The sequence below is a fragment of the Balaenoptera musculus genome, chromosome 2, assembly GCF_009873245.2.
Source record: "Balaenoptera musculus isolate JJ_BM4_2016_0621 chromosome 2, mBalMus1.pri.v3, whole genome shotgun sequence".
NCBI classification, from domain to species: domain Eukaryota; kingdom Metazoa; phylum Chordata; class Mammalia; order Artiodactyla; family Balaenopteridae; genus Balaenoptera; species Balaenoptera musculus.
Window position 1 is genome coordinate 124,431,645 of NC_045786.1, and position 15,058 is coordinate 124,446,702.

Genomic DNA, 15,058 nt, shown 5'->3' on the forward strand with positions numbered 1-15,058 from the left:
TGACGTTGCAGCAGCCTGAGGCGCGCCGTGCGTTCTCCCGGGGAAGTTGTCCCTGGATCACAGGACCCTGGCAGTGGCGGGCTGCACAGGCTCCCGGGAGGGGAGGTGTGGAGAGTGACCTGTGCTCGCACACAGGCTTCTTGGTGGTGGCAGCAGCAGCCTTAGCGTCTCATGCCTGTCTCTGGGGTCCGCGCTAATAGCCGCGGCTCGCGCCCGCCTCTGGAGCTCCTTTAAGCAGCGCTCTTAATCCCCTCTCCTCGCGCACCAGGAAACAAAGAGGGAAGAAAAAGTCTCTTGCCTCTTCGGCAACTCCAGAGTTTTTCCCAGACTCCCTCCCGGCTAGCTGTGGTGCGCTAACTCCTTCAGGCTGTGTTCACGCCCCCAACCCCAGTCCTCTCCCTGCGATCCGACCAAAGCTCAAGCCTCAGCTCCCAGCCCCGCCCACCCTGGCGGCTGAGCAGACAAGTCTCTCGGGCTGGTGAGTGCTGCTCGGCGCCCAGCCTCTGTGCAGGAATCTCTCTGCTTTGCCCTCCGCACCCCTGTGGCTGCGCTCTCCTCCGTGGCTCCGAAGCTTCCCCCCTCTGCCACCCGCAGTCTCTGCCCACGAAGGGGCTTCCTAGTGTGTGGAAACCTTTCCTCCTTCACTGCTCCCTCCCACTGGTGCAGGTCCCGTCCCTATTCTTTTGTCTCTGTTTTTTCTTTTTTCTTTTGCCCTACCCAGATACGTGGGGAGTTTCTTGCCTTTTGGGAGGTCTGAGGTCTTCTGCCAGTGTTCAGTGGGTGTTCTGTAGGAGTAGTTCCACGTGTAGATGTATTTCTGATGTATCTGTGGGGAGGAAGGTGATCTCCACGTCTTACTCTTCCGCCATCTTCTCCTCTCCCAGAGTACTTTATTTAACTATGCTGAGGCAGATTTTCAAGCACTAACTCGAACTTGGAATGGCTGATAAACTTTCTATATCAGTCAGTATGGTTTGGCTGCAAGTAAGAAAATACTCAAGTCAAAGTAACTGTTAAAAAAATAAGGATATAATGAAAAATCTAGAATGTGAGAGTTTTGATGTTTATCCTGAAGATAAGTATGTAACTCCACTCTTTTTAGTCTTTCAATTCACCTCCACCTTCATCCCTGATGGTTGCTCAGATCAGAAGTGATATGGTTCCACATCTCTAGAAAGTAACCCGTCATTATGAAAGAAGGAATACAGGGGTCTAACACCTATAGTAGGAGTCTAACACTGTTCAAACTGTCCTCGTCTTGTGACCTCTGTACTCTGCCTTCAGAAGTAGGCATTAGAACCTTTCTTGATATAAATTTCCAGAATAAGCCTGGTTTTTGCTGCATTTCCACCTCACCCCAATTCCCCAGAGCTGTTTTAATTTATCTTTCTGTGGTTTGCTAAGCTATTGTAAATTTTCCATCTTCTTTGTAATTTCCAGAATGCTATTATTTCTCCTTTTGCAGATCTCTTATTGGTCTAAGCCTTTTCTTTATTTTGTATTACCTTTTTTTTTTTTTTTTTTTTTGGTATGGGGTTTTGAGAAGGAGAAGGGGAAAAAATGTATGGGATCAATATGTTAGATTTAACTGCAGGTAAAAGTTATTTTGTATTATATTGTCCAAAATGACACAGAAATTTATAGATATAATGCCTGTAACATTAAAAAAAACAGCAAATAAATGCTAATATTATTCTAACTTGCTTAGACTATACTGCTATCAACTTTGACAGTAGTGCTTCTGACATCTGTTGAAAACAAGCAGTGATTTATGTTAGGCTACTGAGGTAAAATAAGTTATTGTTCATTAACTGGCAAAACTATAGGATAAGACAGGCTGACAAAACAATTTTGTCCTGATAAATTGTTGTGTACTTATTTACAAGGCTGGGATAAATAATCCTATTTCTTCAAGGTGCAAACAACAGATAGCAGGAGACCATTAGATGTTAAGCCAGCAAAGGACCAAGGCAGCAGTACAGCAACCTCAGGGCTGAGAATCATTAACTTATGTGTTCTAGTGTGGGGCTCATTTCTAAGAAGAGTCAGAAGTCTATTTCCAATAATTTTCAATGATAAAATAGTCATTGTTGAAAATAACAGGTCTAGTTGTCTTTGTGCTATTATTTAAGGGAAAAAAAGCCCTACATTCAATAAATTAACATATTTTTCTCTGAATTATAACATGAAGTAAGAGTGGCAATCATTTTGAGAAGATATTTGTTCAGTCATCACTATTTTTTATTGGTTGACCCTAATCTTAAAATAGATTATTTTAGATGGTAAATTTGTCATTAGTTGTAAAGCTCAATTTTTTTTAGAATTTTTAGTTAAGTAACTCTTTCTGCCATATTCAGAAAGGAGTACTTGTATGTGATAAAGCATTAAAATATTTAAATACAAGAATACTGTAATTGTGGTTGAGTGTGCTAAGTGATCCCCATGTATGTTAATAAACTGTCTGTGACAGAGCAATATGGGAACTTGAACTATACCATTAATTAGAAAATGAATATAGAATCTATTGCAGATTCAATTAAAAGGAAACTTTACTCAAAATTGGATATAAAAAGTGTCCTTAATTTAATTTCATTCTGTAAAATAGTTCAATCATTCTGAACATGTTATTGATGAACACATTTTAGTTAAAAATACAATTTCCATTTTATTTCTCAATCCTTTGATGCAAAAAAGAAACATCTGGGTGAATATGGAACACAGAGCATTGGATGTTGTACCCACTGAGTTTCATATTGAGATATATGGGCTGTGTCTTGGTTCTGTTGGAGGGCTGAACTCTATTCTAGTGTTCTCCTCTATGATTAATTCTTCACACTATGTTCTACATAGCCTACTTTTTCTCCACAATTTCCAAGTGTCCCCTGATAGGTCCCATTCTAGTTGTGTAGCCATTCTTTGTTCTTTTAGCAGTTGGTGTCTGCTTCTGTCCTAAACACAGTAAATTCAAGTTGTTTCAAAGTACAACCAATAACATGCCCTAAAATAATGATTGAAGATGTCCAACAGTGACTGCTTAATTTAGATACTTTTCATATAAAGTGAACTTGCTTCTTTTATAAGGCAATATTATGTAATGCCTTGATGCTTTCAAAATCCCAACTGTAGAGTAATGCTAAAAGAGACAGTACAATATTAGAAGCAAGCTGTTATTATGTAATTTAGATAATTTTGATAGACTAGAAATACTTACCTACTTCTGACTCTATTAATAATCCAATTTGTGGCCCTAGAAAGTTACTTCATGAATCCAGATCTTGAATTATCCCCTATAAAATCACCAAAAATATTTTTTAAAAAGGAATCATATGAAATTTTGTTAGTTTTTGCCTGATAAAATCACAGAGAAAAAAAAAAAGTTGAGATTTTATCAGGTTTATCAGATATCTAATCAGATTTTATTTACTTTGCCAGTTCTAGATAAATGTTATTTTTAATTATGAATTTATATTAATCCTACAGAACGTGCATGATTTGTTGTTAAAAAACATGAATACACAAGGAAAATAAGAAGGAAATTCTAGAGACACATAAAAGAGTGTACTCTCAAAATCTAACAAATCCTTAGCTACAATGGCTCAGACTCCTCACATTCATAAAATGTGAATGATTTGCTCTCTCATTCATTTCAAAACTTTTTCCTTTGAATAGACAACTAATTTTATTCTTCAATGTATATTCACCATTAAATCCTTCCTTCAGTTTAAATATGTATATGAATATAACAAGGCGGTTTAGTGCTGAAAAATCATTTTGGGTGAGAGCAAGGTGAAATCTGTTCATTACTAATGATTTATCCAAATTGTTTATGTTTTTTTTTTTTTTTTTTTTAAAGAAATACACATTTATTTATTTATTTATTTTTGGCTGTGTTGGGTCTTCGTTTCTGTGTGAGGGCTTTCTCTAGTTGTGGCAAGCGGGGGCCACTCTTCATTGCGATGCGCGGGCCTCTCACTATCGCGGCCTCTCTTGTTGTGGAGCACAGGCTCCAGACGCGCAGGCTCAGTAGTTGTGGCTCACGGGCCTAGTCGCTCCGCGGCATGTGGGATCTTCCCAGACCAGGGCACGAACCCGTGTCCCCTGCACTAGCAGGCAGACTCCCAACCACTGTGCCACCAGGGAAGCCCCAAATTGTTTATGTTTAATCTTCCAAGAATAGATCAACTTTTCAGCATGACATAAATCTGCAGGAAGAATTATGGTACTTTACTTTGCTTACTGATTTTTAAAGGGAAAATAATCCTTATAAATCAAGTGGCTAGGTTATAAAAATTTTGGTAGAGCAAAGTGTGCTTTTAAATTCTGATTTGCTACACAAATTTAAAACACACCTCTCTCTCAAGCTCTGATTATTACATTTCACATGCTCCTTTTCCAAAATATATTCCCCAATCCTGTTGGTAGTGAGGTTGAAGAGACCCAGATATGCTCTATTACTTAATGATTATGTATTGAGCTGCTATTATATTCAAAGTATTGGAATTGACTAAGGAACGGAGGTAGAGAGGAAACCAAATTTAGTACGACATTATCATTGGCCTCTATTTTCATATGGTGGAAGAAATAAGATTTCTTAAATTTACGATTTTATTAAATTTGGTATAAAAAGAAACATCTATAAGTGCTTTTTATGCATAAAAATACTCCTTTGATAGTAAAAATAAAACTCAATTATGCACTTATGAGTTTATGCACATGCAGATAATATTTCTGGAAAAATACACCCTAAACTGTTTACAATGTTTGCCAGTAAGCTGAAGAAAGACCTACTTTTTATTAGGTTTCAACTTTGTTCTATTTGACTGTATTTTGTTTTGGAATGTATTACTTTCTTTTTTTTTTTTAATAAATTTATTTATTTATTTACTTTTGACTGTGTTGGGTCTCTGTTGCTACACGCGGGCTTCCTCTAGTTGCGGTGAGTGGGGGCTACTCTTCGTTGCGGTGCGTGGGCTTCTCACTGTGGTGGCTTCTCTTGCTGAGGAGCATGGGCTCTAGGCACACGGGCTTCAGCAGTTGTGGCACGTGGGCTCAGGAGTTGTGGCTCACAGGCTCTAGAGCGCAGGCTCAGTAGTTGTGGCGCACAGGCTTAGTTGCTCCGCGGCATGTGGGATCTTCCCGGACCAGGGATGGAACCTGTGTTCCCTGCATTGGCAGGCGGATTCTTAACCACTGTGCCACCAGGGAAGTCCCTGTATTACTTTCTAAATCCACTTTATTTGGGTATAATTTACTTACAGTAAAACACAATCAAGTAAAATGTGTGGATAGAGCTGAATTTTGACAAATAACATGCAACCTTGTAAACACAACCTCATTCCTCAGTCGAGCAACTGCTGATCTTATTTCCATCACTATAGACTTTTTTGAGTATTTTAGAACTTCATATATATAGAATAATAGTATATTTACTTTATCATTATTGCCATCATTCAGTCTGCATAATAGTTTCTGAGATTCATCCGTTTGGTTATATGTATCAGTAGTGTGTTCTTTTTTAATATTAAATTGTATTCCATTGAATAAATCTACCACAATTGGTTCATTCATTTACCTGTTGATGAATAGTGTGGCTCTTATGAACAAATTTATATGAACACATACAAGTTATTGTGCAGTCATATGTTTTTATTTCTCTTGGTAAAATAACTGGAAGTATGATTGTATGATAAGTGTATTTTAATGTTATAAGGCATTGGAAAACTAGTTTTCAGAATGACCATACTATTTTGTATTTCTATCAGAAATGTATGAGATTTCCATTTGCTCCATGTCTTCACCAATCCTTGGTATTTTCACTCTTTTAAATGTTAGCTTTTCAAGTGGGTGTGTAGTAATATATATTATGTTGTTTTATTTTGCATTTTCCTGATGACTAACCATCTTTAACATTTTTTTTGGCCCAGTTTTGGCTTCTAATTATTGTGTTATGAGAGGTTTTTATATGTTAGGTAGTGTAGTTATATTCTGCATTATTTGGCTTGCTTTTTCATTTTTCAGTGTTGCTTTTTGAAGAGGATTTTTTAATGAAGTCCAATTTATTGCTTTTTTTCTTCTTTACAGTGTTTGCTTCTTCTTTTTTTTTTTTTTTTTTTTTGGTCCTAAGAAAACTTTGCTTACACCCACTTCACGGTGACCATGATTTCATTGTAAAACTATGTTTTCCTCTAGAATTTCATAGTTTGGGGGTTTTTATTTAGGTCTGTGATCCATTCTAGGTTTATTTTACATATTTTATTTGGTAGTGACTGAAGTTCATTCCTTTTTCTATAGACATACCCAGTTGTTCTCACCAAATATATGGAAAACACAGTCTTTCCAAATTATCATGGCGCCTTTGTTAAATTAATTGATCACTTACATGTGTGTCTTTTCTTAGATTCTATTGTTATATTGATTTCTATGTCTAGGCTTATGCTGATAATAGATGCTCTTTAATTCTGTATCATTACAGTATGTCTTCAAATAACATAGTATAAGCTCTCCAACTTAAGTTGGACTCCTACTACACACCATACATAAAAATTGCTTCAAAATGGATCATAGATTTTGATTTACAAGCTAAAACTATAAAACTCTTAGAAGAAAACATAAATAAATCTTTATGAGCTTAAGAAAGGCAAATGATTTTTTTTAGATATGATGCCAAAAACAAAAGAGATTTTTAAAAAGATTTTAAAAAGCTAAGTTGGACTTCATCAAAATTGAATACTTTTGTGCCTCAAAAGACACTGCAGCAATAAAATGAAATGAAACCTACAGATTAGAAGAAAATAGTTGCAAATAATATTTGTTAAAGAACTTGTATTTAGAATATAAAAAGAACTATTATAATACAACAAAAAATAAATAAATAAGAAATAGAGCCACACAAATATTGTCAACTAATAGTTGACAAAAGAACAAAGGCAATCCAATGGAAAAAATGGTCCTAAAAAACTAGACACGCGTATAACCAAAAAAATGTCTAGAACTGACATTATACCATACATAAAAATGAATTCAATGAATTATAGAACCAAATGTAAACTATAAAATTATAAAACTTCTAGAAGATAATATAGCACAAAATATAGGTAATTTGGAGTTTGACAATGAGTTTTTAGACATAACCACCAAAGCATAATCCATGAAAAAAAGATATGTTGGACTTCATTAAAATTAAAAATGTCTGCTCTTCAAAGGAACCTTTTACAACAATGAAAAGATAGGCCATAGACTGAAAAAAAAATTTGCAAAATACAAATCTGATAAAAGACTTGTATCTAAAATATACAAAGAACTCTTAGAACTCAACAATAAGAAAATGACCAAGCCAGTTAAAATAGGGCAGAAGATCTGAACAGATACCTCACCAAAGAAGATATACAGATATATGGCAAATAAGCATATGAAAACATGCTCAATATTATATGTTATTAGGAAATTGCAAATTAAAACAACAAGGAGGTATCATTACACACCTATTAGAATGGGTAAAATCAAAACTACTTATAATGCCAAATGCTGGCATGGATATGGAGCAATAGGAACTCTTATTTATGCTGGTGGTAATACAAAATAGTACAACCGCTTTGGAGGACAGTTTGGCAGTTTATTACAAAGCTAAAAATAGTCTTATTGTGCAATCCAGCAATCATTCTCCTAAGTTTTTAACCAAATGAATTTAAAAATTAGGCCTCTACAAAAATCTGCACATGAATATTTATAGTAGCTGTACTTGTAATTGCCAAAATTTGGAAGCAACCAAGATGTCCTTCAATAGATGAATGGATAAACAAATGTGGTGCATCCATACAATGGAGTATTATTCATCAATAAAAAGATATGAGCTATCAAGACACAAAAAGACATGGAGAAACCTTAAATACATATTGATAAGTGAAAGAAGCAAGTTAAAAATGCTACATACCATACGATTCCTACTACATACACAACTTAGGGGACCATTATTTTGTCTATGACTTCCTAAATGACATGCATGTGGGAAGAGAAGCATTGGACCAGGAGAGTCTCTGAGAGAAAGGCTTTGGTGTAGCAGGAGTACAGCAGTAAAACTGGAAAGAGAGGATGGCACAGTGAACAGTGTCCTACCTCAGATGGAGAAAGTGCAGGTAGAAAGGAGAGATCCCTTCTCTGAGGCCTATTAATGGGCATTCAAGAAATTTGTCAGATAATCCTCAAAAGGAAGTATCCAAGGCTAACCATGTTTTCACTGGAAACATACATTAGAGATGCAGGTGGAGTCCTCTAAATGTAACCCTTGAACTAGAACCTCCTTAATAGAAAGAGTAAGATTTTGGGGGGAAGTTTATGAAGGCACATGTGTTTTAAGTTGTCCATCCCACCCCCACTGAAATACCTAGCATAATCTCACTTAACATCACTCCCTTGAGAGTTGCTTACAGAGACCTTTGAAAATGAAAAGTCAAAACTGGAAAACGCCTTAAAATGGATATAAAAATGGCAAATGAAAATTTCACCCTAAATATTAGAAAGTTTACCTGAAATTTGCAGCCTGTATTTCTAAACCTAAACCTTACAGAATTATCAAATCTCTATAATTAAAATAATATTGTAATTGCCAAATTTCTTCCCATTCAAAAGTGGATGTGAAAAGATGTTTTGTATACCTGTTTCTCATTTGTATAGATTTCAAATTCCATACCAATACAAAACTCTCATAGATAGAATTCCTAGTTTTAACTGAATCATATCCTGTTCTTCTAAAATCCTCAAACTCAATTCTGCAGCCAGTTACAAGCAAAATGTCTTACCAGTGTAAAACTTTTAAGTGCTTACAACTCCAGGTTTAAGCCTCCAGGCCTCTAGTGTTATGTCTGTAATTCATGCCAAATGTCAGAATCATTGTAGTAAGAAACAGTGAGACATAGTGCCACTGTTATATGTCATATCTGTAGAGTATCAAAAATATCTTCAATGTCAACGTTAAAGCTATAATTATAGAGGCAGTTGGTGACATGTTATAGTCAATACTTTAACCTGAAGAGGGCACCATCATTAGTCTTTACTCACTGGCTAAGAAAATGGCTCCATTTCATAGCTTAAAGTCAAAATGGATTTGCAATCTTTTTGTAAGTTCTAAGCCTTTCTGTTCAAAGTCGTTGACTAAGCCTTATTTTCATGATGAGTTCAGCATGAAATCAGAAGCAAGAGTAATTTCATACTCTCAATGACTTTTTAAAAAATACTTTAACAGGAATTATTGTTTTTTAAAGCACCCTATACTTCTATATTAAAATTTATTAATCTCAAACATTAGTACTTAAGCTGTTTTTTAGTTTTCTAATATAATAAGGTCTAATTGCTTAATTTAATTTAGCAAACATAGCATTTATTGGGCATGCTGTATTTTCTCCAAAGGAACTACTGATTTTCAATCTTGTTCTGGATAAAGAAGATGTGACACATATATACAATGGAATATTACTCAGCCATAAAAAAAACGAAATTGAATTATTTGTAGTGAGGTGGATGGACCTAGAGTCTGTCATACAGAGCGAAGTCAGAAAGAGAAAAACAAATACTGTATGCTAACACATATATATGGAATCTCAGAAAAAAAAAAAAAGTCATGAAGAACCTAGAGGTAAGACGGGAATAAAGACACAGACTTACTAGAGAATGGACTTGAGGATATGGGGAGGGGGAAGGGTAAGCTGGGACGAAGTGAGAGAGTGGCACGGACATATATACACTACCATACGTAAAATAGATAGCTAGTGGGAAGCAACCGCATAGCACAGGGAGATCAGCTCGGTGTTTTGTGACCACCTAGAGGGGTGGGATAGGGAGGGTGGGAGGGAGGGAGATGCAAGAGGGAAGAGATATGGGAACATATGTATATGTATAACTGATTCACTTTGTTATAAAGCAGAAACTAACACACCATTGTAAAGCAATTATACTCCAATAAAGATGTTAAAAAAAAAAAAAAAAGAACTAGTGAAAATTTGAAATGGCCCCTCTGGAGATTTGAAAAGGGAGGTCAATTAGGAATTTAAAAAAAGATTTAAAATTAGAGAATGGATTACAAAAGGTAGAACTCCTGTATTTATTGTAGCAGAGCCAATGAATAAGTCTATGGGATTTTTTTTCCTTCAAAGTGATGCTCAGTGGCACAATAATATGGTAAAAACAAGAGTATATTTACAAGGGATATTTATGAAGATGGATAAATAGCACTTGATGATCTATTAGAGTAAGCATCAGGGCTAAGATGACTCCAGGGTTTCTGGCTTAGAAAATTAGTGAATAGTAATGCTCTTCCTTAGCATAGAAAGTTCAAGACAAGACGAAAATGTGGTAAGATGGAGAAGATAATGAATTCACCTTCAGTCCCTTAAGGTTAAGTTACTTGAGAGACATCCAGGTGGAAAGTCTATGAAATGCAGGCGTTCAAGATCAAAATATAATTTATTCAGTTTTGACTTCTAATTGTTGAGTAAACTGGGCCTTGGCAAAGAACCTTGGTTTCCTTAGGAATCAAATGCTTCATCCGAGACAAGGGAGAATAAAAGGAAATTGTTCTACAGTAGAGTTATGACACATCCTCAAGAGAATGATGTTGACAGTTCTATAATCATACAGTCTGAAGCAGTTCCCAGAAGACTATTAAGTATACAGAGCCTGACAGAGAATCCTAATACTATGTTTCCTGACTAATGCCTGTAAAAACGTGATATATGGAACGATCTCCTTCAACTGTGCTCAACTATGGAGATTATTAACACTTATTTTACATATTTTTATTTTTGTAATTGTAACGATGAACACACATTGAGGTATGCCTTCCTATTGGCCGACTCAGTTATTCCTCATTTCTTTTTAACATTTGTCTTCCATATGAATAGGTTGCCACCTATATAATCATGTAGACAAAAGGTTTATAGCATTAACAGAAATTACACTAATATTTATTATAATACTGATAATGCAAATATATTCAAATTTATATATTTTAGGCTTTGGGGTTCATAATTTTACTTAAAAGTATTAGAAAATAACACAAATATCTGTAATGCCATTCTTTCATAGAAAGATATAAAGTAAAAAGTGAAAACCTAGCTCTCCAGAAGTGACCACGACTAACAATTCTTGTAATTGTTTTAGTTCTCCCAAATATGCTCAGTAGGGTGAAGGAAAGTGATCTCAGGTAGAATAATGGAGGTATAAGAAATACAAAGGAAATGCAAAAAGGATAAATATGAAAGACTACCAACTGGTTAAAGCTACAATGTTAACAAATCACTGTGGTGTTTATAATATATCTGGATGTAAAATATATAAAAATAGAGGAAAAGGAGCCAGAGGAGTTAAAAAGTGTTAAATATTGCTTCAAATTTTTTGCCTTGTACTGGACCTGGTCTAATATAAGGTATATGATAATAAGTTATGGCTGTCTTTTAAAATATTTTTTAATTCATTTTTATTGAATAGTAGTTGATTTACAATATTATATTAGTTTTAGGTGTACACCATAGTGAGTCAATATTTTTATAGATTATACTCTGTTTAACTTTATTACAAAATAATGACTATATTTCCCTGGGCTATACAATATATCCTTGCTGCTTATCTATTTTTTACATAGTAGTTTGTATCTCTTAATCCCATAACTTTATATTGCCCCTCCTCCCTTCCCTCTCATCATCGGTAACCACTAGTTTGTTCTCTATGAGGTTTTTTTTTCTGTTTTGTTATATATATTCATTTGTTTTATTTTTTAGATTCTACTTATAAAATATGGTATTTGTCTTTTTTTTAAATAGATCTTCATTGGAGTATAATTGCTTCACAATACTGTGTTAGTTTCTGTTGTACACCAAAGTGAATCAGCCATATGCATACATATGTCCCCATGTCCTCTCCATCTTGAGCCTCCCTCCCATTCTCCCTATCTCATCCCTCTAGGTCATCTCAAAGCACCGAGCTGATCTCTCTGTTCTATGCTGCTGCTTCCCACTAGCTGTTTTACATCCAATAGTGTATATATGTTGATTCTACTAACTTCGCCCCAGCTTCCCCATTCCACCCCATGTCCTCAAGTCCATTCTCTATGTCTACATCTTTATTCCTGCCCTGCAACTAGGTTCATCAGTACCTTTTTTTTTTTTTTCTTAGATTCCATATATATGTGTTAGGATACGGTATTTGTTTTTCTCTTTCTGACTTACTTCACTCTGTTTGACAGACTCTAGGTCCATCCACCTAACTACAAATAACTCAGTTTTGTTACTATTTATGGCTGAGTAATATTCCACTGTATATATGTGCCACATCTTCTTTATCCATTCATCTGTCAATGGACATTTAGGTTGGTTCCATGTCCTGGCTATTGTAAATAGTGCTGCAGTGGACATTGTGGTACATGTTTGTCTGACTTATTTCACTAATCATAGCACTCTCTAGGTACATCCATATTGTTGCAAAAGGTAGAATTTCGTTCTATTTTATGGCTGAATAATATTTCTTATATGTGTGTGTATATATATCTATAGACATAGATATATACATATCTATACATCTCTCTCTCTCTCTCTCTCTCTCTCTCTCTCTATATATATATATATATATCTCACACATCCTCTTAAACCAATCATCTGTTGATGGATACTCAAGTTGTTTCCATGCCTTGGCTATTGTAAATAGTGCTGCTATGAATATTAGGGTACATGTATCTTTTCAAATTAGAGTTTTCATCTTTTCTAGATATATTCCCAGGAGTGAGATTGCTGGATCATATGATAGCTCTATTTTTAATTTCTTAAGGAACCTCCATATTGTTTTCCATAGTAGCTGCACCAATTTACATTCCCATCAACAGTGTAGAAGGGTTTCCTTTTCTCCACACCATCTCCAGCATTTATTATTTGTAGAGTTTTTGATGATGGCCATTCTGATAGGTGTGGGGTTTGATTGTGGTTTTGATTTGCATTTCTCTAATAATTAATGATGTTGAGCATATTTTCATGTGCCTGTTTGCCCTCTATGTGTCTTTAAAGAAATGTCTATTTAGGTCTTCTGCCCATTTTTCGATTGGGCTGTTTGTTTTTTTTAATACTGAGTTGTATGTGCTGTTTATATATTTTGGATATTAATCCATTACAGGTTTTATCATTTGCAAATATTTTCTTTCATTCAGTAGCTTGTCTTTTCATTTTCTTGATGTTTTTCTTTGCTGTGCAAAAACTTTTAAGTTTAATTAGGTCCCATTTATTTATTTTTGCTTTTATTTCTTTTGCCGTAGGAGACAGATCTAAAAAAATATTGCTATAATTTATGTCAAAGAGTGTTGTGCTTATGTTATCTTCTATGATTGCTTTGTGTAGTATGGAAATTTTAATAATATTTATTCTTCTAGTTCAAGAACATGGTATGTCTCTCCATTTCTTTGTATCATTTTCAAATTCCTTCATCAGTGTTTTATAGTTTTCAGAGTATAGGTCTTTCACTTACCTCCTTGGTTAAGTTTATTCCTAGGTATTTTTGGTGTCTTTCATAATATCTGAAATAACCAGTAAAAGAATGATAATCAAAGTCATAGCAAGTCAGATAATAGAAATGATATGTTGAAATAATAAAACATATGCAATTAATTTTTAAAAAGCCAGGAAAGGAGAAATAAAAGGGCAAATAAAAAAATGCCACAAATAGAACAAAAAGAGCAATATTTTATTCTCCAAATAGACAGACATACATGCTATGTAAGCATGCTATGCAAGCAAAAACAAAGCTAGTGTAGTTGTATTAATATTATATATCATATTTTTAATTTATATTAACATATAATATTAATATAGCACAAAAGTAGTTAAAGTTAAGAGTAACAGCTGAGATAAAGAGAGACATTTCCTAATGACAGGTAATTTAACAGGAATAAATAATATTAATAAATTTATATAAACTTAATAACATAGCTTTAAAATATATAAACTAAAAAGTAACAGAACTAAAATGAGAAACCAACAAATCCACAGTGTGTGTTGGAGATTTTATAACACTTCTCCCAGTAACTTATAGAAAAAGCAATGAGTCATTGCACAATGAAACAACATGATTAACCAATTTGACCTAATAGAGATTACAGAACACTACATCCAACAAATGTAGGAAAATAATTTTTTTCAGTTGCATATGGAACATTTACCAGAATATTCTGGACCATGAATCATGTCTCAACACATTTCAAAGATTTAAAATAGAGCAGTGTATGTTCTCTGAATACTGTAAAATTAAATTAGAGCTCAATAAGGAAAAAGTAAGTAGAAAATCTCCAAATTTGTGAAAAAAAATTTTAAGTCAATCACAGGGGAAATTAGAAAATATTGTGAATTCACTGGTAATGAAAATATAGCAGATCAAAATGTTGAGGATGCAGCAAAAGCAATACAAACTTGGAAACTCCCATTCCATAATACTAGAATACAGAGATGCACTTCAAGATAAGAATGTGACAGGTGGCATGCTTTCAGACACCTTTGTAAGAGAAGCTTGGAGGCCAAGCATCTTGAGAAAACATACCTCAGGTTCCCTCTGCAGGCAGAACTCTATCACTCCCCATTTGCTCCATGGTGAAGACCACTTTCTGGTACTTGGATGAGTCTTCTAGGACCTCACCTTCCCATAAGAGTATTTACTTCATCATTGGAAATTAAATAGTAAAATTTAGAACTTTGCCTATTAAGTATTTCACAGCATCAAATCAAATCACGAATATCAACAGACTAGAAATCAACACTAAATTGCAGTTAGAAAACTGAAATTGATATGACTTCAAGCTGAGACAAAAATATGTAAAGCTGACCTCCAATCATAGTGTTTGGATGGCTCTGTGAAGATTTCCAGTCCCCACTCTGGACAGATGCAGGGTGCCCTGGGGAATTAATCAGCAAAGAATCAAATGTATCAGTCATTTTCGCCAGGCTGCTGCATAGATTTTGCTGGCATTTGAAGAAAAGAGGTAGCTGGCATGATTAACAAAATCACTCTGCTCCATTTTTATAAATTTAGCCAGAAA